At 37.9% G+C, this 25,948-nt stretch overlaps 1 long non-coding RNA gene across 1 annotated transcript in view; it reads right to left on the reverse strand.

Annotated features, from left to right (window-relative positions):
* The window catches only part of LOC138924907 (uncharacterized), a 68,603-nt gene extending 43,696 nt beyond the window's left edge, over positions 1-24,907 (reverse strand). The window contains exon 1 of the long non-coding RNA XR_011440253.1: positions 24,756-24,907. This is a non-coding gene — a long non-coding RNA (uncharacterized lncRNA). The remainder of the gene's footprint in view (positions 1-24,755) is intronic.
* Between the last annotated feature and the right edge of the window lie 1,041 nt (positions 24,908-25,948).

Raw genomic sequence — 25,948 nt, forward strand, 5'->3', positions numbered from 1 at the left:
TAATAAATAAATAAATAAATAATTAAATTATTTTATAATAAATAAATAAATTATAAATTAGCTACCTAATTTTTAAAATTTCGTTCTTTGATCTTTTTTATTGTGGTAACATTGGTTTATAGCATTATATAAATTTCAGGTGTACATATTTATATATTTTGAATTCTGTGTAGATTACATCCTGTTCACCCCCCAAAGACTAATTACAATCCATGACCGCACACATGTGCCTTAACACCCCTTTTGCCTTCTTCCCTCCCCTGTTCCCCTCTGGCAACCACCAATCCAATCTCTGTCTCTATGTGTTTGTTTGTTGTTGTTTTTGTCTTCTACTTATGAGTGAGATCATATGGTACTTGACTTTCTCCCTCTGACTTATTTCACTTAGCATAATACCCTCAAGGTCCATCCATGTTGTCACAAATGGCCAATTTCATCATTTTTATGGCTGAGTGGTAGTCCATTGTATATATACATCACATCTTCTTTATCCATTTGTCCCTTGATGGGCACCTAGTTTGCTTCCAAGTCTTGGCTACTGTGAATAATGCTGTGATGAACACAGGGGTGCATGTATCTTTATGCATTTGTGTTTTTATATTCTTTTGAAAAATACTCAGCAGTGGAATAGCTGAATCATACAGTAGATCTATTCTTAACTTTTTGAGGAATATCCACACCGTTTTCCAACGTGGCTGCACCAGTTTGCACTGCCACCAGCAGTGTGTCAGGATTCCCTTCTCTCCACATCCTCTCCAACACTTATTGTTTCCTACCTTGTTAATTATTAACTACCTAATTTTTTAACTTGCCTAGCTCAGCCTTGGTGTCCTCACCTAAAAATGGTTTTATCTCACAAAGGAGCTGTTAGGATTAAATTAAATGCAATAATTCATTTTACAGTACTTAGTTTGTCTCTGGTTATAGACTCCTTTCCCTAATGATAAGAAATGAACTCAAACATACACAATTGCCTGGTGTCTTGATTTCACATATCCCCTGAGATTAGAGATGTCTTGGCAAATGTGAAAAACGTCATTGGGAGAAGTCCCATCTCCTCGGTGCTGAGTCAGGCACAGTCGCAGCAAGGAGGTGGCTGGGGCATCCCTGATAAGCCCCATTTGACCACATCATCCTGGAGTCAGGAAAGCCAGGTCGAGGCCCTAATCTCATGTAGCTTTGGAAATGGCAGGCAAAATGTCTCAGGAGAGGAGGCGGCCTCCTAGGGGCTGCAGGTTGCATGCCTGCAGGGGAGAGAGACAAGGATTGCCCAGAGCTCACAGGCATGTGGAGGGAGGAAGAAACACAGCAGTGTCTCCTCTCTCATTTTTAATAACATTAATCTTTGCAGAACCCATCTTCCTCGTTAATGGAAGGCAGTCCCATTGAGAGCTTAAGCTGTCTCCATTGAGGTGGCTTGGACATGTCTGAGCATGTCTGGTGCCATGGTGGCCAGACCTGCCAGAATTTGCATGAGGAACTACGGAGACTACCATTCCCCTGCAAGGGGAAGGAGGGCATTTCCTCCTCTGACTCCTCCTTCCCTGTGTGTGGAAGGGAGAGGGGATAGAGACTATGAGGTGCAGGCACTTGGAGTTGTCGGAGAAACTGATGTGACTTGCTCCCAGAGTCAGGACCACATTGCTGTGAATGCAGAGGGACTCCTCCAGGGTCTGCAACCCTAGTTATCCTCCTTTACCTTGAATTGACCTATGTGTGCCCTGCACAATGCCCATTCACAGACTCCCCTTTTTTATTTTTAATTTACAAAATAATTTTATTGTTTACTTCCCAGGATACACATTTTAGAGCCTGCTATCTACTAACACTGACTAAACTAAGTCCTGGCTCAGCTAGCATCTAAATGCATGGCCTGGGCAACTTACTTAAGCCAGTGCTACTCTCACATAAGAATCACCAGAGATCTTGTTAAAATGATAAGGCGGATTCAACAGTTCTAGGAAAGCACCTATCCTTAAGCATTTCTTACAGGCTCCCGTGTAACGCTGCTGCTGCTGCTCCTGGACCACACTTTGAGTAGCAAGGAGTTAAACTCTTTGAGCATCAGTTTCCTCATCTGTAAAATGGGGATAATAATGGTTAGGCTGTTGTGAGGATTGAACGAGACGAGGCACTTAACACAGTGCCTGGCAGCTGATAGGTGCTTGATAGTAAGATCAACTATTTTAGTGCTATTCATTAGTTGGATTTTATGGCAAAACCCACAAAGATATGTCTTTGATGTGAATTATGTGTGTTCTGGAACAAACACCTCATTGCAAATTTTCTATTTTATGTTTCCCAGCATTGCAGTAATTCCTTGAAGTGGTTATTTCTGGTCGTTTATATAGTCTCTCCAGTGCAATGAATAAATTTATTATTGTGGGTAACAATAAAAATAATAATGTATTTACCATCAGCATAGTACTGTATATTAATTCTCCTTCCAGTCAGATCTCTGGACAAGCTACAAAAGAAATCAGACCTTTATTCATCCCTGAGGGCCTTACCCTTATTCTGGTTTTGTCAGCATGTGAAAATGTTTGCTCTGACTTACTTTCTAGAGTTACCTTTTCAGTGTGGAATAACTTAATTAGGGATCCCCCAATACCAGTAACAAATTGCTGTGAGATTTATGGTTTCTTTTTGTGGACTGAAAGCAAAAACCTTCATTGTGCAGATTCTTTCAAATAAGATGACAGAAAACCTTCGATTTACATTTATGTCAAGAAAGCTAAAAATTTTCTTTAGTACACATACGAAAGCTTGTCTAACTTATTTTCCATTTTAAGTTTTATAACGCAATAAATATCAAAAATTTTAAAATTTCTGCAGGATGTATCTGTAAATTTATATGTGATAATTATTTTGACTCATTTTTAAGGGATTTTCCCTTAATTTTACATCAAATTTTTATACCAATAAAGTAGAGTATCTCTGAGGAATAACTACTAAAAATGTCTGTTTTTTTTTTTAATCTTGCCAATACTAAGGATATATTTAGGCCCAGAAGGACCCAAACCAATCAATGTTCTAAGAAGAAAGGAAAAAATAAGACATCCAGAGAAGATGGTTTTAGACACAGTAGTAATCAAGAATGATAGGTTAAAAAAAAAAGAATGATGTGTAAACAGGTAGCAACGCCTTCTGATGTGTAAGCAAATACAACCAAGTTCATCTAAAGTGGTTTAACATCCAGAAGTTGCCCAAGAAGACACCAAGATAGTGACTGCCTGAAGGCAGATCCTACTCTAGGCTAAGCACAATGTATGAGGAACGAGAAGTCTGTACCAGAGGTGAAAACATCAAGAAAATGAAATAAAACCATGTTTAGCTTTGTGTTGGGAAGAGGACACCACCATTCACACATATTTCAAATTCCACATTTCATATCCCTGCTTGCGAAGCTGTCTGAGATTCAAAGAGCAAATCTGGCTATATGCTTCAGATGCAAAACTTTTAAAGCTGCTGCTTAGTTACCCTCACTGTGGTCTCATTTCCGACCATTATTCTAGTCCAAAGAAACCTAACTTGATAAGCCGAGAGTTGTATCTGCCAAGAGTTACCAAGTCGAAGACATGATAACTTGAGATAACACCTCTAGCGTCATTCTAACTAGGACCACAATACTGAATTAGTCTCCGCTCAGTAACCATAAAACTGTCTTAAGACTAAGACTCTACTCAGACAGGCTATAACAATAGAATTGCTATGGAAATGACCCCACCAAGATCATGAAGGCAAACATCCTTTTTCTTTCCTTGTCTCCAACATTAGTTTTCCAACTTAAAGAAAAAAAATTCAATATAGATATACATTCACTAAAGTTGAATTAAGGGTAATACTTGTTAAGCAATCACCCAGGGCATGAATTTCTAAGACGCACAGGACAGATAATGAGATAGAGAAAAGTGAATATATGTGGACTCCTTTTAGGCAGAGAACCATATGAGTCACATGGGCTAAGCTGTAAGAATCCTCACCAGCACCAGCACCAGCAGTATTCTACTTCCAAGAACCGTGTTGATGCAATAGAGAGTATCTGAAATAATTTGCAAATGGCTCTCTAGTTAACTGTAAAGCTTTCTTTAAGCAGAGCCTCACTTATAAAAGGACAAATCAAGTGGGATCTGCAAGTTTGGAACCAGAAGAGGCACTGCCATCTCTGGCCCTCTTACCTCACCCTCTGATGCACAATATCGCCTCTCTTCCACACAAAAGTGAGCTAAAATTTTAAAATACCGCTTTGAAAAGGCCTGCTCAGAACAACAAACCATTGGTCTGCCTGGGGCATTTGTCAGTCTGACTGTTGCTGATTCCTATATCTTATTGCCAAGCTACTAAACTAGACTATGATTAAGATCAGTTTAGACCAGGTTCATTTTTATCCAAAGGAAAATTTCATTCAGCGTTTTTTTAGGAGCTAACTATGTCCAGACCAAAAAAAAAAAAAAGAGCCAGACACGAGCCTGCCCTCGAGGAGCTCTCAGTCTAACCATGGTTGGGGTCAGGGGATGTGACTGAAATTCTAAATTTAGATATTGTGCTGGAAATGTGGCAGGAACACAATTCATCTCTTTTAATAGAAAAATTCTACTACGTCTGAGGAAATATCTGTTTTTCAGCAAAGAAAAGTTTTAATGAATAGACTGTTCTCTCCCGTTGTTTCACAATAAAATGACTGTGATTCTAAGCCACCCCCCAGCTAACATTTACCGAGAATCTGTGGTATTCCAGGCACTGTGCACCAAGGGGGAGCTAAAACTGGTTAAACGTGGTGAATTTTTACGGTGGACCACAAGCTCAAGTCATGACAGTAAAGAAATTTTTTAAAAGATATAAACCAAAAAGACAAAGAGAATGAAAGAGGCAAAAACAGTAGAAAGAAGGTCAGGTATAAACTGAACGAGGGCTAAGAGGAAAGTTCCAGAGTGAAGGGTGTCTTGTCCTTGTGCTTCCACGATGCTGGCAGCCAGGGATACACCATTCCCAATTCCATCGTCTGCAGAATTTGCTTTCTTTGGAGAAAGGGAATAGCTTTAAAGAAAAGACTTACAGATACTGATGTTTGGAGGTCCCCTAATGGATTAGCCCACCATTTGGGCTCATTGTGAAAAGTAAAAATAAAATACAGAGACCAAAACAAACGAAAGTAAGGACCTTGAAAGAAACATGGCAACACAGGAAACATAGACAACTTTAAAAATGCAACTTTGGGGGCCAGCCCCCACTTCAGTGGCCCAGGGTTTCACTGGTTTGGATCCTGGGAACAGACATGGCACCGCTGGGCCATGTTGAGGCAGCGTCCCACATGCCACAACCAGAAGGACCTACGACTAGAATATACAACTGTGTTCTGGGGGAGTTTTGGGGAGAAGAAGGAGAAGAAGAAAAAGAAGATTGACAACAGATGTTAGCTCAGGTGCCAATCTTTAAAAAAAAATGCAATTTTGATAAATATATTTAAATAAATAAAAGATAATACTTAATTCAAAAAAATAACAGGGTATTATAAAAATGAAAAAAACAGAAAAAGAAAGAACTTTGGAAAATTAAAATATGATAGCAGAAATAAAAACAATAGGAGATTTGGAAAAATAAAATTGAAGAAATCATCAAGAAAGCAGGGCAAAAAGATAAAGAGATAGAAAATTGGAAGTAAAATATAAGAAAATTAGTGGACCAATTCTTGAGGCCCACCATCTGATGACTAGGGATCCTGAAAGAGAGTAGAGAAAACAAAGAAAAGTAAATTATTAAAGATAAAATAGAAAATTTACCAGACCAAAAGGACACGAGATTCCAGCTAAATGAGTGAAAATGATCAACACCCAGGCACCCTAAAAACATGAATTATAGAATACTTGGCGTAAAGAGATCTCTACAGACTTCTAGAGATATAATGATACCGTGACGAAAAAGACAAGCAGCACGGCTTTCAGTCTAACAAAACTAGATGGAAGACAGCGAGGCAATGCATTAAAAATTGTGAGGTGTGTTTTAACCTTATCATTAAGTAATTTCAGTTAAAATAATTGACACTTCAACTATTAATCAAATATGTGAATACGAAAAAAATTCATTTTCAGACAGGCAAATTTGAAAATTACTTCCCTTTCCTCCTTTCTCAAGAGATGTCTAGTGGACATGCTTCACTGAAATGAGGGAATAAATCATGAAAAATGAAAATACCAAAACCAGCAAAAGAGGAAATTCAACAATAGAGAGAAGCAAAGCCTAGGTAAGCGCATTGACTCCTTTTGCTTTATAGAGTGGGGTTATAGTTATTGGGGTGACTGGGCCTTGTTCCTATAGAAGTCCCTGGAACACAACCATAGCCATATGTGCCTGGAACATAACCAATGCCAAACAGTAGTCTCGATTGTTAATCTTGGTAGCACATTCCTTACCTAGAGAAATACTCAGAAGTCCAATAAGCTATAAGGGGCATCTTTTATGTGTAAATGGTCCATAAATAACGCAACTCAGCTCAGTTTAAGAGCACATTTATCTTAGAAGTTTCTGGTTGTGCAGCCAATCTGACCTGACCTTGGGAAACAACACCACTTCACGCCCCTCATTTATTTACTAAAAGGCAAAATGTTGGGATGGTGGTTCTAGGGCAGTGCCTTGAAGATATGGTTCATAATCTATGACATCACCTTAAGAACATAGATTGCCAACCATCACACTTTCCTTTTGGTTTTTGAGCACATGCTTACTTATTTGTGCCACAGGATGCTCCGGACTCATCTTGGATTTTCCCTGTCCCAATTCTAGAATCAGCCATCTCTCCAAGTCATGTATATTTTAAAGAAGACTATTTTAGGACAAATACCATGATAAGGAATCAACACTGCCTAGGTGGAGCTTTCAGAAGAAGGATCTGAGACAAACCCAGGTGCTTATGTTCCTCCTAAATTACAACTTATAGTTCTGGATGAGTCACTACAGTTTACTTAGAACCTCATTCTGGGGCCCATCTCATTACATGGCCCATACTTAGAATGGTTACATTATGATGATAGAGGCCTTTTTCTGGCTCTGTGTTCCATGAATTTTGAGGAGAGCACCCAGAATATTTCCCCTCTTATACATCTCACCTGCGTGAGCAGAGCGAGAATCTGACATCCTGGGCATGTGTGCACTCCTGCCGTGTGCACCTGTACTTGCAACCCCACCTCATTGGTACTGATGAATGAAAACCCGGGCAGCTGGTGTCTATTCTTTAACTATCACAAAGATCAGCATTGTAACTTAAAAAAAATCTTGGCACTCTTAAGTGTGAACAGATTCATGTAACACCAGTTGTTCCCCTTTTTTGTTTATAAACTGTGATAGTATCACTTTCCATCTCTTCCACTTGATACTGCCAAGACTTATTAAACTGATCTGAGTTAGTCATGCCTGGTACTAAATGAGTTAGCAATGTAGTAACTGTAGGAAATTCACTGGGGTAGGATTTACTTTAGATAAACAAACTTGCCTATAAACATTCCAAAGTTGAAAGCACATTCTTAAAATGAAAATTTGATAATAAGATGCTTTCCCATCTGCATTAAATCTTTTTACAGTGTACATTCATGGTATTTGAGGATAAAGGAGATAAAAATATTCATTCTCTGTTCTCTTTCTGTTAATTTTATTATTATTTTGTATCACAGAGAAAAGAGATTTAACATAGTTGCTTGTTTGTCAAATTTTGGATGTCAGATGACTTATTTTTATTTGTAGACTCATTTTTCTATGCCCCAGATAGTCTTCAGTATTGATGACTATTTGGTAACAACATCAAGGAAATCCGTCTATACTCTGATGTCTTGGAGTGCGTGTTCAAAGGTGATTTCACGACTATTAGATGTTCTTATATGGCTTGGTAGATTTCTTAGAAACTTAGTTTTCAGAATGATCAGGTTACCATGGTTTGAAGTATTCCTTCTGAATGCTAAGAGTTTTGCTAGAGTACTTTCCAGCATTCAGCTCTGCAGAGACTCACAGTAGCTCAGAGAACCTTCAAATCATGATGCTGAACAGTGTTGTAATAACAAACGTATCACAATCTGAACCTGAGAGATATCTGTGATGACCATGGTTCCCCAGCCATACTAGTCTCAGCACATGATGGAGATATTGTTAACCACTGGGCAGAACTCTGATTTAGCCTCAACCTTCAGAACAGGGGAACCCTACCCCAAATCAAATTCATCCTCTTGGGGTCCAGAACTCACAAAAAGCCTATTTAAGAAAGTGACATTTAGGCAGAAACCTGTATGCAATTAGAGAGTAGGCCAGATGAAGATCTGGGAAGAGAGCAGGCCAGACAGAAGGCAAAGTTAATGCGGAGGCTTAGAGGCTGTAGTAGATTTGACTTGCTTGAGAAACAGCAAGAAAGTCATAATGGCCAAAGCAGAAAGAGGGAGAGAGAGTGGAAGGAGATAGAGTTGATGAGAAAGGGCAGGGGAAGGGAGGCAGGTCAGTGCATAGAATTTTGTTCATCTCAGCAAGGAGTTTCAGCTTTATTTGGAGTTTGGTGGGAACCCACTAGGCAAACTTGAAGAGTGAAATAATGTGATCTTGATGTAGGCAACTGTGGCTTCAAGTCCTCAGTCATGTCTTGTGGTCACCATCCATTCTTCTATTATTTCTTCCAGTGTGCTGCTATAATCCCCTCAGTAAAGGGAAGGAAGAAATCCTTTATATTCATTTTGTTACACTAGTACATAAAGAGCATCACCTTGAACTCAAATATTTTATAGCAATTTTATCCATACAGTCCTACCTGGGTCAGCGTTTATAAGCCTTTGGGAAAATAGAGTAACAGATATTCTGCTGTTCCCAAAATTCTCCTTTTAATCTCACCAGTAGTTTATTGTCCTGGGACTAAGTTTTCCCAGTGACTCACCAGGTGCCCTTGAGGTCAGGTTTCTCCTGTGCAGTTCCCTGACATCCTTGCAAAAAGACCCCTGACAGTTCCACTCTTTTTGTCCTCCAGATAGAGAAACTTATACTCACCCTCTGGCATCCCTTTATAATAGATTTTCAGGATGAACCCCCTCTAACATCTTAGAGGAGCCTTCGTCTTTGGGAAGGTGACTCAACATCGGCCATTGTGGCTTCTAGGGACTCTTCTGTATCTTCTACAGAGGGACACCCTCTAACCTTCCACAGGTAATGTCATAAGACCTCTCGAATAATTAACTGTCAAGACCAAAATGCCAAATATTCTTCCCCTGGAAATTTTTGCCTTCAGTTGCCTTAACTTCAAGTCTTCAAAAAAGATGAGTGTTTTTACTTACTATCTGCTTTCTGCCCTGTTATGGTTTGTTCACTGAGCAAATATTTTATTTATTAAAGTGACCCCGTACTTGATACCTGGTGAGGCATGAGATACAAGTGTAAGCTGAGAAGTCAGGGATGATAAGGTGCCCAATGAACACATCGATTTCTTGAGATTAATTGCACACAGGATTTGTGCTTGTTCATCAGCAGTTTTTGTCATTGTTGTTTTGGTTTGGGCAAAGAAAGGCTTGTTGTTGATGGCTTGGGTAGACAAAACCTTCCACCACTTTGTAGAAGTACAGAGAATTAAATGGTTCTCACTTTCAACCACCAACATCTTTAGACGTGATCGTCTGATCTGTTTGCCTGAAGAGCTCACATAGAAGGCGATGCTTTTGCTTTTTATGAGGAGGTCACAGTACCATACATTTTTGGAACTCTAACGCTCAGAAAGAATGTTTCATTTTTTCCAAGGAAAGATTTTCTGCTAAATGGAACCCTGACTTAGTACTTTATTAGAGTTTTAAATATTATAATCTTCTGCTGGTACCACCTTGATGGTATTCATTGTTTTGTACAAATCTTGGATGTGTATGTCCAATTATCAATAGGTTTTTAAGAAGTTAGTTCCTTCTGTTTTTATGTCATTTCAAAGTTTCACTCTGTTACTTTTCTTTTGTTTAAAAATCTAAAATGTCATATCCAAAGAAGTTTTCATTATCTTCTCCATAATGCTGTCTTCTGCTATTGTGCATATTAACCCTGTTTATGCACAAACAAGATAAATGTCCCTGCCCTCCCCCTCTTTAACTGAATAGATATTGTGACCAAGGATATTGGGATAATTTGAAATCACATGGAATTCTTGGAAAATATTAATTCTGCAGACCTACTTGAAATGGTCACAATCAATGATCCTGCGTTTTCTTTAAAGCGCGGGCCACCGCGTTGCAGAGAGTGAGACACTGAGGGGAGGCGTGCCTGGAGCAGCTCCGGGAGCATGACGATGCTCTGCTCCCTGCGGTTCATTACTGCTGCCTTCATCAGACAACACTTAGAGGGCAAGACCTAAAACATTGTACATTTTTGGACCCATTTCGTTTTGAAAACCTCTTATTGCTGCTTTTTAAGTATTTTTTGAATTGCCCTATTATGACTACTTTGTTTCTTTCTGGTCCTTCTTTCTCCGCTTTCATCACACCTCTTGGTTTTAGGGATATTTACACTTAGGACATTTATTTACTTCTGTTTTAACCTCAGGTTTCTGAGGACTGCATATTTACTTCATTGTTATGTTTTGTTTTGTTTTAACCTGATGCCAGCTGTGCCCCGTGGGACTGGAACACACGTTCTGCCAGACACAATCCTGAATTCATTAACTTAGCACTTTCTTCACTCTCCATGGAACCTGACAGACAGGCACCTCCGTGCAAGGAGTATTTACCCAACACCAACACCTGCCAAGAAAAACAGGAGGCAAAGAAGGTGGAATGGGTGGGAGTATGCATATATTTAGAGATTGGTAGAACTTTTAAAAAGTTATTGTTTAGGGGTCTGGGAACATGATTGCTGGTGCTGCTGAAAGCATCTCGTCACTGACATACGGTCTAATATCTGAGCTAAGGGGAAAACCTTGAACTCTTCACTTTTGAGACAACATGGATTAAAATCACAACAGACTTCTGAAAGGGAACTGAACACAGTGATCTCAGCGGGAGTCCCTGTAGGGTGGTAGCCCACTGGATTACAGAATAATCTCCGGTAACTAAACACATTTGGCCTCTTCAGTGTGTGGGAGAAGTCATGGATGAGCAAATAGGAGGATTTGATTTTATGCTGGAAGGAGGGTGGTCTTGCTGTCAGGGTCAGCTGTCGGGCAAAGAGGCAGGCGCAGAAGTGTGTTGTTTGGCTGGCTGACATAACCCCTGGATAATTAGAAAACTGAAATCATGTCTTGACATTCTCATAACCCCATGATCCCAGCACTCTCAGGGAGAGGGGGTGAAGATGCAGTCATCAGTCGGGGCTTACATACAGCAGAGGCCAGCCTCACTTCTCTGGACCCACCATGCTTCTCCTCAATGTTTCCTCCTCCCACAAAGACAACTAACAAAATGCAGCCTGTCCTTCTCTTTCTTTTTATCTCTGACACTCTGATAGGAAAAGGACTTTCAGAGAGTGGGGGAAATGCACAAAATAAGAATGATATCTTTCTTTCCTTTCACTCCAGAGAACAGGTTGTGCCACCTTGGGTACCCCTTACAGAATGATTGACAGTCAGCCATGGGAACATGACACGAGTCGCACGTTTTAGAGACATTGTATTTCACAGCAAATTGTTGTTCTCTGTTATGGAGACACTTCCACTCAGGAAGATTCCAGTTTGGGCTAGGACTGACTGTAGTTCCTCTACTCTCTTATCTGGAATCATGGTTGCCATCCTTGTCCTCCACACTCTTCTGCAGGGACTAGCAGAACCAGTGAGGAAGAACACTGAGTGCTGGAGATGCGGAGTGCAGTGGAACAGAACCAATAGAACAGAGGCCCAGAGCTCTCTTTCTCTTCCCCTAGGATTTACGCTCCTCGACATGATGGCGTTCCACCCCACATGATGCTGGGGGCCTCTCCCTTGAGTGTTACACCTTGTTTCACAGGACCCTAAGGCTCTCTTTCCCATGCTTCACAACTGCCATTCCCTGAAATGTTAAGTGGCGTCTCGTGAACAGGCATCTCATAGTCAAGCGAGTCCATCTTCACTGAGGGATTTTCTAAATCTTTATGATGGTAACATGCAAGGCAAAACTCTAAGAGTTCTACAGCAGGTAGCATCTCTAGAATATATTTGACTATGAAACTCCTGTTGTTGTTTTAACCAAAAATCTCCCAGGACTAGAGCTATGAAAAACCCACATAAATAATTTATAGGAACTCCTGTCTACTCTTTAAAAACACAGGTTTATGATTCAAAGGAAGAATAGCCCTAAAGCTATAACCCTGCCCTGTTGGATTTGAACAATTAAAATGAATGAGAAGTATCAGAGCCATATTTGCAGAATTCAGTTTAAAGGATTTTGCCTGAACTCCCTGACTGCACATAGTTCCCTGATTACACAATCCCTTGACTTGGGTGAATAATATAGTCTGCTATCTATCACCAATTAGAGTATATATCACAAGCATGCTATTAAATTACATTAATGCATCCTTTAATGATGGGGATACATTTTGAGAAATGAGTCATTAGGAAATTACATTGTTATATGAACATCATAGAATGTACTTACACAAATGTAGATGGTAGCCTACTACACACCTAGACTATATGGTACTAAGCTTATGGGATCACCATCGTGTATGCAGTCTGTTGACCAAAGCATCGTTGACCAAAATATCATTATGCCGTACTCGACTATAATGAAACTGGAGGGATTTCTATAGTACCTTGCATTAGGGCTCTGTCCTTGATCTTATTATTTTCAATATTTCTGTCAATGGCATGGATGCAGTCATTGAATGCATGTTTACCAGATATCCTGAGAACCCACAACCAGAATAGATAACAAATTTGTTGGATGACAGCATCTGGTCTCAACAGACTGGTAGGACTGACGGGCAAAATCTAGCAAACCAAAGTATAATCAGAAGAATTTAAAGACTTTTCTGAAATCATAAGTTGAGGATGAAGAAGATGTGACTGTGTGAAAAAATACTTACTACCTTCAATTGGCTACAAGATCAGTATGAGATAATGATGAAGTAAGGATCTGAAGCCACAAGTAGGTTAGAAAAAGTGCATGAAATACATAATTTGAAGCTAGATGAAGACCACTGGTGTAAGGTTTGCAACTCTGCAAGAAGGAACACAGGCCTGAGTGAGGTTATGTCCGTGAACACTCCATCCTCTGTGAGTGAACAGGTCGGTATGTGCAAGAATGTGAACAGGCGTCACACCCCTCACTCCCCAGTGTAATAAGCGCAGCATGACTCACTGGAATGGTAAGTCAGGAATTGTTACATGTTGAAACACTCCTCATAACATTCTCTTCTAAATTCTTATAATTCAAAGTACTTCTGGCTCACTGACAAGTCCCAACACTTTCCTTGGCTGATAATACCTCTCAAGCTGCTCCCTACCACGCTGTTTTTGTGAACCAGACCTTTACTGCAGTCTCACAATTGCACTGTTACAACTGTCACCTCTCCCTGGCTTGCAGGTGTGTATGTGTGCATTAAAGTTGGTGTTTCACCTGAATCACGATCAGATTATATTCAAAACCTAAAGCAATCATTTTGTCTTATCTCTTATCAGCACTCTTTGTTGGAAAGCCAAAATAATATTAATGATAATGACTAACATTTATGGAGTGTTTACTATGTATTAGGCATGCTATAATTGCTTAAAATAGATTCTCTCACTAATTTTCAAACAGTATGAAAAAGGCATTAATACTCTCTTACTTTTGCTATTGAACAAACTGAGATACTAAAGGAAAGAAACTTGCCTACAGTCACACACCTAGTGAGTGGTAGAATCAGGATCTGAACTCGGGCGTTTGACTCCAGAGCCTGTTCCCACCCACCACGCTGTACTGTTTCCCCATGCCCAGCTTCTTCCCTCTTCAAGATTTTTCCATGCAGTTCTTCCTGCCTGCATCTATTTAATTATTTTTCTGATTCCTAAGAGCACCAGATTCGCCAATTGGCTGAAATATGAAATCTTGATTTTAGTTCCTCAATCTTGACTAAGGAATTCTATTATTTTATCCTATACCAGGTAACTGTAGTTACCTCCTAGTCAGTTTTGCTCACACATCCAGCCTAGCCAGGAATATGATTCTCTAGATCTAATTCCTTACAAAAACGGAAACACGTACTTAGAACAGACTGATCATTCCTACTAAAAGCACTTAAGCACTCATCAAAATTCATCTCCTCGAGAACATACTCTTCCATTGATTTAGATCCACTTAAACGAGTCTAGCCTTAGAATCTAAACATCTTTTTGGTTATAAGTTTAATGATGAAACATACATAGTTAATTCATTTTATTACATCTGTGTTTTGTCTATATTCTTTTCACCAGATTTTGAATTCATAATAAGAGAGCTCACTCACCAAATTTATAAAGGTCAAGTAACATTTATTGATCTTCTGTGTTAATGTTTATAACACAGAAACTGAGATAATCTACAGAAAATACCTAGCACGTAGAAAATGTTCAACAAAAATAGCTATTATGTTTTTAAGGTTTTGTCTACTTACAGGAATATCCTACTTTCTCTCTCCTTTGCCCAACTATTTTCAACGCAATCATATATATTATGTTAAAAGTCCTAACGAAAGTGTTCTAATTGCAAATAGTGTGCATGTGTGCATGTTTACATGTAGGAAACAATCATCTTTTATAGGGCAAAAAAGGTGTCTTAAAGACTTCTTTAAGTCTTTTTTCTTTTTTGAGGAATTATAAATATAACTTTTCACTCAGGTTTTCACATGAGCCATAAATGGTCAAGATTGTACTTAAATAATCTAGTAAATTATCTTGAGTCTCTGAAAAGCATGCCTGATGTCGCTATTTTTTGAAGTAGTGTACTTTCACAGACTTGTTATGAGGACTGTGTCTTAATATATAAAAATGCTTATAACTGTGCCTGGCAAATAATAAGATCTTTATAAATTTATAAAACACACACACAAACACATTCATATGTATGTGTGTGCATTATATATACAACAACAGTTATTATTTCTCCACTGACTACTAAGTACACCCCTGTCATATTCCATTTCCCATATGTACAGGGAACTGCTTCTAGGTTCTCTATTCTGTGTTTTGATTTATTTCTGCACAAATGTCACAATAGTTTAGTGTATATATATATATATATCATTACTTTGTAGTAGGTCTTGATATCTGATAAGGCAAATGCCCCTTTTTTCCTTCAAAATTGTCTTGGCTTTTTTTTGTTTTTGACTCTTCCTTGTGAATTTTAGGACAAGATTTCTTTAGGGTACCTACCCTAGAGTGTAATTGTTGGGTAAAGGGATATGCACATCTTCAAAAGTATAAGATAATGTTGAATTATTTTTTACATGGTTGTAAAAATGTGTACCCAGTAGCAGTGTATGAATGTTCCCATTGATCCATATCTTCCGCCACTTGACTTTTTTAACAGTGTTATTGAGGTATAATTGATATACAAAAAAAATACACATGTTTAACGTATAGAATTTGATGAGTTTGGACTTATACATATACCCTTGATACTAACACCACAATCAAGGTAATAAACATATCCATCATATTCAAAAGTTTCCTCATATCTTTTTGTGTGTGTGGTAAGAATATAACATGAGATCTACCCTCTTAACAAAATTTAAGTGCACAGGGGCCAGCCTCGTGGCCAAGTGGTTAAGTTTGTGTGCTCGCTTCTGCAGCCTGGGATTTCACCAGTTCGGATCCTGGGAGCGGACATGACACCGCTTGTGAGGCCACGCTGAGGTGACGTCCCACGTGCCACAACTAGAAGGACCCACAACTAAAATATACAACTATGTACTGGGGGGATTTGGGGAGAAAAGAGCAGGAAAAAAGAAAACTACCATTTTGGTAAAGTTACATTTAAAAAAAAATTTAAGTGCACAATACTGTATGGTTAACTGTAATCACAGTATTGTATAGAGGATCTCTAGAACTTATTCCTCTTGCGGAACTGGAACTTTATATCCATTGAACACCTCCCCATTTCTCCCACTCCCCAGCCCCTGGCAACCACCATTCTATTCTCTACTTCCATGAGTTTGACTATTTTAGATACCTCATACAAGTAGAATCATATGGCATTTGTCCTTCTGAGACTAACTTATCTCACGCAGCATAAAGTTTTCCAGGTTCATCCAAGTTGTTGCAAATGGTAGGATTTCCTTCTTGTTTAAGGTTAATACATCATTGTATTTATATACTGCATTTTCTTCATCTATTCATCTGTCGATGAAGAGTTTGGTTGTTTCCATATCTCGGCTATTGTAAATAATGCTGCAATGAACATGGGAATGAAGATATATCTTCAAGATCCTGATTTCAGTTCTTTTGGACATATACACAGAAGTGGAATTGCTGGATTATATGGTAGTTCTATTTTTATTTTTTTAAGGAAAATGTACACTGTTTTCCATAGAGGCTGCACTATTTTGCATTTCCACCAACAGTATACAAGGGTTCCAATTTCTCCACATCCTTGCCAACGTTCATTATTTTTTGTTTCTTTTTTCATAATGGCCATCCTAACTCGTGTGAGGTGATATCTCATAAGCTGACTTAAAGAATGGGCAAGGGACTCAACTAGACAGTCCTCCAAAGAAGACACACAAATGGCCACCAGGTATGTGAAAAGGTGCTCGACATCATTACTAATCAGGGAGATGCAAATCGAAACCATGAATTATCTCCCCCACTTGACTTTATCAAGACTTTTAAAATCAAGTTTTATTGAGGCATAGTTTATAAACAATAAAATCTACTCATTTTAAGGATACAGTCTGAGTTATGACAAAGCATATGTACTTGTAACCACCAGCAAAATCATTTATAAAATGTTTCCATCACCCCCAAAAGATTCCCTTGCGTGCCCTCCCAAGTAAATTGCTACCCCATCCTTGGCTCCAGGCAACCACTGATCTTTCTATCACTATACTTCAAGTTTATCATTCCTAGAGTTTCATATAAATAGAAACCTACAGTATTTATTCTGTCTTCTTTTACTCAACGTAATGTTTTTACGGCTCATCGATGTTGTTGTGTGTGTCAAGAGTTCCTTCCTTCATATTGCTGAGCAGTGTTCCATTGTATGAATATACCACAATTTGTTTACCCATTCACCTGTTGATGGATATTTATATTATTTCCAGTTTGGGCTGTTATAAATAAAGTTACTGTGAATATTTGTGAACAATCTTTTCTGTGGACATGTTTTCATTTTTCTAGGGTTGATATAGATTAGAAGTACTGGGTCATTTAACTATATTTAATATACTGGGCATATTTAACTTTATAAGACACTGCCAAACTATTTTCCAAAGTGGTTGTGTTATTTTACATTCCCATCAGAAATTAATAAGAAGTTCAGTTTATCCATATTCTTGCCAAAATTTGGTATTGTCAGTCTTCTTAACCTTACCATTATAATAGGTATGCATGATATTTCATTATGGATATAATTTATATTTCCCTGATGAATATTGATATTCAGTATCTTTCCATGTGCTTTTAAGCCTTCATATAGTTATTTTATGATGTGTCTATTCAAATTCTTCTTAAAAATCTGGTTGCTTGTCTTCTTATTAAGGAATTGTAAGTAGTTCGTAAATTCTAGATACAATTTACTAATCTATACTGGGAGAAAACAAGTATTTTGTTCTTTAACTTGCTTTTCTGTTAGTGCTGCCTAAATAGCTAGATAAATCCAGCCAGTGGTTAACATAGGTTAGCATAAGGGAAGCCATCTTATCGAAAGGAACCATGTCAGGACTATAAATGACCCCGATTCATGAGACACCCCTCTCCTTGTCAGCAATACTCTACATTGCATGTTCCTAGATAAGTACATACCTGCTTGTAAGAAATACACATGCTCTCCTATTTTTATAGCCTTGCCTTATATGTAGACCTCCCTATTTCAATAAGGCAATAACTTTGTTCCCTCAGTTTTCCCAGGGATGTAACGAACTCCAGGAGAAAGCCTTCTGCTGGTATCCGTCACTAGTGACAAGAGGAAGGGATGATCTGGAGTCTCGAGGACGCCAACATCAGATGGATGACATCACGAGACCCCCCTACTTCAACCCGTTTTCTCTATGTAACTACTTCAAAATTCCGTAGTTTTAAGAAGGTTCTTTAGGATGCTAGACGGCCATCTTCCCCCTTGCTAGCAAGTAATAAAAAGACCCTTTCTCTCCTACCACTTTGCCTCTGGACTCTTGGCTTGTCTTTGCGGTGGGTAGAAAGTCCCTTTTTGTGGTTACATTTCTATTCTTTAGTGGTGTTTTCAAAGCACAAAAATTGGGAATTTTGATGAAGTCCATATTATAATTTTTTCTTTGTAGATCATACTTTTTATATTTGACTTTATAAAAATTTGCCTGCCCAAATTTTGCCAAAATTTTCTCCTGTTTTCTTTTAGAATTGCATATATTTTGCTAATTTTCTTGCATATATTTGTTAATTTCTCTATTTCATATTTTAATATGTTATATTTATTTTCAAATTCAAATTGCCTATTGCTAATATAATGAAATGCAATTGAATTTTGTATTTTGACCTCGTTTCCTTTAACCTGACTAAAGTCATTTTTAGCTCTAGTAGATTTTTAATGATTCCTGAAGTTTTTTTTCACAAAAGATTGTGCCAGCTGCAAATAAAGTCAGCTTTACTTCTCCCTTTCTTTCCAATGTGTATGCCTTTTAATCTTATTTTATTTTTTTGCCTGATTGCACTGGCTAGGACCTCCAATACAACATTGAATAGCAGTGTTGAGAATTAATATGTTTGCCTTGTTTCTGAAGTTAGGGGAAAGTATTTCAGTTTCTTATCATTAATTATGAAGTTAGCTTATAATTTTCATGAATTCGCTTTATTAGATTCACAAAGTTATCTATTCTTATTTTGATGAAAATTTTATTGTGATTGAGGGTTAATTTTTTTAATTACTTTTTTTTTTTGGTGAGGAAGATTGTCCCTGAGCTAATATCTGTGACAATCTTCCTCTGCTTTGTATGTGGGATGCCACCACAGCAAAGCTTGGTGAGTGGTGTGTAGATCTGTGCTCAGGATCTGAACCCCAGGCTGCTGAAGTGGAGCATGTGAACCCAATCACTATGCCACCAGGCCAGCCCCTAAATTACTTTTTTTGCGTTTACTTAAATGATATTATAACTTTTATTCTTCCTTTTATTAACATGGCAAAGTTCATTAATTGATTATTAAATGTTAAATCAACCTTGCACTCTTGGGATGAATGCCATGTTTTATGTGTGTGTATATATATATATATATTGCTGGATTTGTGTATATTATATATGGATTATATGCATATATGTATAATATACTTATGCATTCTATATGGATTTGTGTGTATATATATATACTGCAGGATTTGATATATTAAAATTATCAATATAATGTATATACACACAGTGATGTACTAAAATTATTTGCTCTGTGCTTCGTTGTGGTTGGTTTCTACTACTATGTCTTCTTCTGCAGAATGTAATCTGCCATTAGTCCAATCCAGTGAACTTCTCACTTCGGATATTTTATTTTTCATGTCTGTAGTTTCATTTGGTTCTTTTTTATATCTCCATCTCTCTCATTCAGCTCACATTTTCCTTTATATATTGTAATATAATTTTAACATCCTTGTCTGCTAATTCCAGCATTTCCATCTGTTTTCATCATTTTGGTCTTTTTCTATTCATTGATTTCTCTTCTAACTCTGGGTCACATTTTTCTGCTTTAACAGTGTAACAATTTTTCATTGGATTCTAGACATGGTGAATGGTACATTTTTTAAATGTCTGGATTTTGTTGACTTCCTCTACAGACTGTTGGACTTTGTTTTTATAGGTAGCAAAATTAGTTGCAAGTTAGGTTGATCTGTTCTGAGCCTTGTTTTCAGCTTTGTCAGAGCAGGTCCAGAGTAACCCTTCCCAGAGTATCCCTTTACTGGGGATGATTTCATCTCATTCAGAAGATCTGACCCACCTTGGGTCTCTAATAAATGCCCTAAAGTGACCAGGGAGGACTTGCAACTTTGACTGGTTGAAATTTCATGTCCTGCATGAGTTCTTGGAACCATTCGGTTCACAGGTCCTTGCTCGTTTTTTTCCCAACTGCATGGGGTTCTACCCTATGCATGCATACTTTAGTATCAGGAAGGACTCAAGGGTACCTCTGTCCAGATTCCTGGAAGTCCTTTTTCTTCATTGCTTCATTTTCTCAGAACTCTCCCCTGCATGATACAAAGGAATTGTGTTTCCAGCCATGATAGAGTAACAGGGACCAGATTTACTCACCTACTGCAAGTACTGGAAAACCGAACAAGATAAATGAAACAACTGTTTTCAGGTGTTGGACAACAGGTAGCCCCAGACTGTGATGCCTGAGAGAAGGGAAAAAACAAGAGCCCAATGACTGCCCCAGCTAACTTTCTGCCTGGAGGCACATTCCCTCTGCACAACAGGGAGAATCATTGCAAGGATGTTTGATTGTCTCGCTGAACTGTGGAAGCACAGATTGGGGCTCAGAGAGGGTGAGGTGGTAACAAGTTCTGGGGCAGAGTTCCAGAAAGGAGGGAACTATGCAGAACAAAAGAGCTTCAGAAATCTGCTTGGAAGACTCCTTAGCTCATCAGACCTTTTGTTTTTTGCCAATCAAGTAGGTGTGAAATCATAATTCAGCAGAGTCCTAATCCGAATTCTCCTGATTGCTAATAAGGCTGAGCATTTTCCAACATATTTATTGGCCACTTGTGTTTCCTCTTCTAGTAAAGTGCCTGTTCAAATCCTTTGCCCATTTTTCTTTTGAATTGTTTCTTTCTTATTTATTTTTTCTTCAACCTTGCTAAACTCCCCTATTATATCTAGTAATTTGTCTGTAGGTTATTTAGACCTTTCTATGAAGAAAATCATAGAATGTGAAAATAATATATTTAGCTCCTTATTTCCAATTCTTGTACCTTTTTTCCTCCTCACTATGATGACTAATAATGACAGTAAGTGCTGGTATTGATATCCTTCTCCTAAAGTGAAGTTTACAAAAAAATTCAGCATTAAGTCTGAAGATCGTTCTAGACATTTTTATAGATTCCCTATGTCACTTTAAGGATGGTCCCTTTTATTCCTAGTTTCCTAAGTATTGTTACTTTTTTTACCCTGGATCCTGACAGATCTAAAACTTCCTTGTCACCAACTCGTGCTAGTGGAAGACTGTTTTTTCTAGTTTCCTCTTCTACAGTCCTGATTGTGTGAATTTCTAGTTCCATCTCCCTGCCTCGTGCAGCTTCAAGGCCACCATCTTCTGTCCTCATACAGGGATTGGAACTCAAGCCTATGAGTTATTAAGCCTGAGAACACTCCACACAAACTCCACTTCTCACTCTATTAGCAAACTTGGCATCAGGTAATGAGCTCCCTATCCTGATTTTCAGATTGTTTTCTTTCACATGTATGGGATTTGTTTTGCTTTCTTACAAACATAACTACACATTTAAAATAGTGGGTGTTGTAACTGATTTAGCATTTTGGGGTGTTTGTAGCAAGTTAGTATTCAAGTTTTTTGATCCACAATACTGCTAGATCCAGAAATTCTCCAATTGCATCATCATAGTTCAGAGAGCTAGAAGAAAAGAAGGAGAAAGGATGGACTATGAGAAATTGGAAGAAACACTCTAAAGTAATTTGTAAGGTGAAAACTCGCAATGTTCTAGTCATCTTCCTTCATAAAATGCCCATTAGTTTCTCCTTGATATTGTTGAATAATAAATGTGACTCACAGAGCATTTTCCATAGTTGCCATACATACTTCTTTTGAAACTATCAATGAAATGATATCTAGCCCAAAACTTGGAGAGGACTATTATTATAAACCTGCAGACAGGGGAAAAAAAGTAAAGAAAGAAAGAAAAAATACTTACAGAATATGGTCGAATGCCTTTTCTGAATGGCAAACCTCAAACTCTAATCAGTAAACCTTGCAAATGCACTTCTTAAACCATTAGCTTATTCTTCTAAGAGTAAAATAGCTAAAAATTTTCAACTCCTTTTTATAAAACAAAGTCTTAGCTTCATAACTATATGTGCCCCCATTCCAGTGAGCCAATCAGTCCTCGCTCCACAAGAACCCCTGTTCTATGCTGAAGAAACACCCTCTGTCCTCAGTTGCCTCTGAGATGCTCCACTCTCCTCCCAGGAGTCTGCTATGCATCTGAGGACACTGCAGCCTCTAAAGTGATTGGAGCTCACTGTCCTGATCCTTCTGCTCCAGCTCACACTTATTCCTTACTCATCACATTCTTAGAGAAAGAGGGGAAATTATTCAAGAAATAATTCTATCCTCTTTGTCTTCTCACTTATGGCCCCACCCGTAAAAAAGAGGAGCCATCATTCGTGGTTCAACCCTGTGGATTCTATACTTTGTACCTGCCTGCCCATAGAAAGGACGCATTCTGCTCTGCTCTTCAGATCCAGGTAACTAGACCTTACTCTGTATCCAAGCTGCCTTCCTAAGACGTGTCTGAAGACCTGTGCCTCTCTTTTCTTTTTAGTCACTGGGATTGCAAGGCACAGATACCTAGCTTTGCAGACTAAAATGACCACGTGGACAGGTCAATCCAAGGTCTTGACTTCAAATTGAAGGAAAAAGACAGGAAATAGTCCACCCTTGGGCACAAGCATCTAATTTAACTTCATCAGTAAGAAAACAAAAAACCTGATATTCTGTACTCCAGTTTTCTGACTCATAAATCATATTTCTCATTTGAGTATTTGAGTCAAGCAGAAGATTTAAGAATATCAGCCTTAAATCACAAGTTCTCCTTTCACGCATGCAGTTCCCCCAACTTCTTTCTCCAACATTTAATCAGCACTCTCCTGGAAATGCAACTTCAATGGTGTTTTTCAACTTGCTTAAAGCATTTCAGTTGTTTTATGTGTCAATGATTTTTGGCATAGACTAAGAATGTGTTTTTGTATGCAAAATATTTGACAATTCATCATTTGAATCTGATATATGTGGTAGCTCTTTAAAACATTTTTGTTATAAAAGCAATATATGAACATTATAAACAGTTCAGAATTCTAAAAAGTGAAAAATAAAATCTCTCCGTTTCACAATTTCTCAAATTCTGCTCCCCAAAGGAAATATTATATGTCTTTTCAGATGTTTTCCATGACTATACAAACATTTAAAATGCACATATTCAAGTTTTTTACTTAAATGAAGTCAGTTTTGTACATATGTTTTGCAACTTGCTTATAGGGCTAATTATATATGTTTAAATCTATATTCACCCACTTTTTATATCAGTGTGTGTATGTGTACACACATACATGGATTCTTATTAATACCTGCATATTCCGTAATGAGAGCATGATATTTATTTGTCATAAACCATATCAATGTTAAATATTTTCCAATTTTTTGCTACATCAATAATCTATATTTGGGCTTTGGGTTTTGATTTAAGCTAAGAATTTTCTTAAAAATTTATTCAGTTTATATTTATTATAGTAGATATATTTAGTCATTTTATTATGTGTGATTTTATTTTATAGTCTATCATCTTACTTTATGTTAATTTCTCTCTTACCACTTCTTTTCTTTATTTATCTAAATTCTAGACACTTAACAGTTTTTGCTTTTATTTCTGTATGTATTTCTTTTATTCTCCTGATAAGCAGTTCCGTTACTGCTTAGCTTTATAACTTTAAATAATATACTTGAAAATCTTTTTTTAAATTTCTCAATTTTAAACAGTATATATTGACTCACTTTAAAAAATGAGAAACAAATGAAAAAATTATTCCTTAAGTACAAGTAGGAGATGACTATAACACCAAACCATGAATTTTCAAAAGTTTTAAAAATCTGTGAAAATTAGCATCAAATTGAGGGAGTTTAAAAGTGAGAGCTATATGCAATCCTATACATTAATTTCTATTGGACTCAACAAACAATTCTTTCCCTTTTATGACAGAAACTAGAATTTGGGGAGTGCCAGAGGAAAAACTTTGAAACCACTCTATGGAAATTTGACCCCAAAACATAGAATGGTAGGAAAGAAGAGTCTGAATAATGTAGGACAGAGTCACACCATCTTTGATTTTTCTTAATTAGACTGCTAAGCTCAACCCAAACAGAAGAGAGAGAGAAGGAAAGTTGTAGCCAACTAGATTTGTATCCACTATCAGAATGAAAACAAACACTAAGTCACCAAGCAGCACAACTTGGCACTACTAAGCTTCAGGAAGAGCCATTTTGGCCTCTGGCTGAGCAATCTGCTCACTCCAAAGTGTGTTAAGGGAGATGTAGAAGGAATTCCAAGAAGATGAACAGAGCCGTTCTCCAGAGAGAGACACAGCAAGCACACTGAGAAAGTGATTTGAGGTGACAGACTCCACTGCTGATCTGAATCACCCTCTCTACCCCGGCCCATGTTATTCTCGGGCAAATGGCAGTTCTAGATAGAACATTAGATATTGCAAAATAAGCAATTAACAGGAAGAATTTAACGTAAGACCTAGGTACATATTCAACAAAATGAGAACACGGCAAAGACTATGATAAGCAAAAACCAGATGAATACACTTCAGAAGAATTACCTAGGATATAAGAGAATATCACAGACAAACCATTTCCTAGATTTTCAAGGAAATTAGTAAGACAATGAACTGGAAGAGATGCAAAAGATCAAGATATTTACCCCGTAGTTGTCAAGGCCTCCTGCAGCCGAAGACCCACTGGAAGCCCACATGACTTCTGGAGTCTCCCTTTTTGATGAATTTCTCTTCAGATTCTGCCACATTCTCTGGACTCCGATCTCTGCTTCTTTAGCCCAGAGGAACCAGTGTATCTGATTGGATTCCAGCTTCCTGTGTTGCACTCAGGAAATTGCATAAAGGCACAGAACTGAGGCAATCATAGGTCTCACCTTGTGGATTTCCTTTCTCTTAAGGACTACTGTCTTGTGCTGCCTGTTGCCAATGCCTGAACACAGTTGCCTCATGTTGAGAGGTGAGGTGTCCATTTTATGGCTGTTTACAGAGGAGGATTAGTGTGGCACCAGTTACTCCATCATAACCAGATGCAGAAGAGATCACTTATTTTTATGTTAAATTCAAATTCCTCTTCTAACTAGCACTTTGAAACTATTGTTGCTTTTGTATTTATTGGATATGGTAGAGTTAATCTTGTTCATAAGACATGTAAGAATATATACAAACACAAAACAACTTGTCAGAGACAAAGGCTGAAATAGCACACAGCTTCTATTCCTATCTGTTAGTGACAGATTGCTGAAGCTATGCTCTGGCTTGTAGCTTTGTTCACATTAGTGAAAATTCATTAAAAATAAGTTTGTAAAAAGAGAAGCTTCTGGATCCAAATTGCTAATTCCTACTCCTGCCAATTAGTGACTTAGTTTAGTAGATATTGCAATGTGACATCAGAAAGTGGTATGTGTAACATACACACTCATTGAATCACAAAACAGATAGACAACTTGAACAGGTAGATTACCCTCACTGAAATTCTTTCAGAAAGAAATAGATTACGAGTGAAAGTCTGGAAAGGTCATGAAGGTGCAGAGGAGTAAGATTCAAGGAAAGAATCTGGAACCCCAAAGCTGAATGCAAGCATTACCAAGTAACAGCTCTATCAAATTGCTAAGAAGATGCCTAGTTAGTTCCAGGGCAGAGGGCTACACCAGTGCACAGCCTGTGGTGCATTTTTGTAAAGTGCAACTTCTGGAATATCAAAGGAAGGTTTGAGGCTCTATATTTGGTTGTTTTTGCCTTCTCCCTTCCTGGCTTTTCTAAGTGCAAGCCTTCTTAGCACTGAGGACTGACTGGGTTTTCTAGCCCATTGATGAAGCTCTCATCACTGTTCCTCTCTTGT

This window comes from Equus caballus, chromosome 6 (genome assembly GCF_041296265.1).
Source record: "Equus caballus isolate H_3958 breed thoroughbred chromosome 6, TB-T2T, whole genome shotgun sequence".
Taxonomy (NCBI): Eukaryota; Metazoa; Chordata; class Mammalia; order Perissodactyla; family Equidae; genus Equus; species Equus caballus.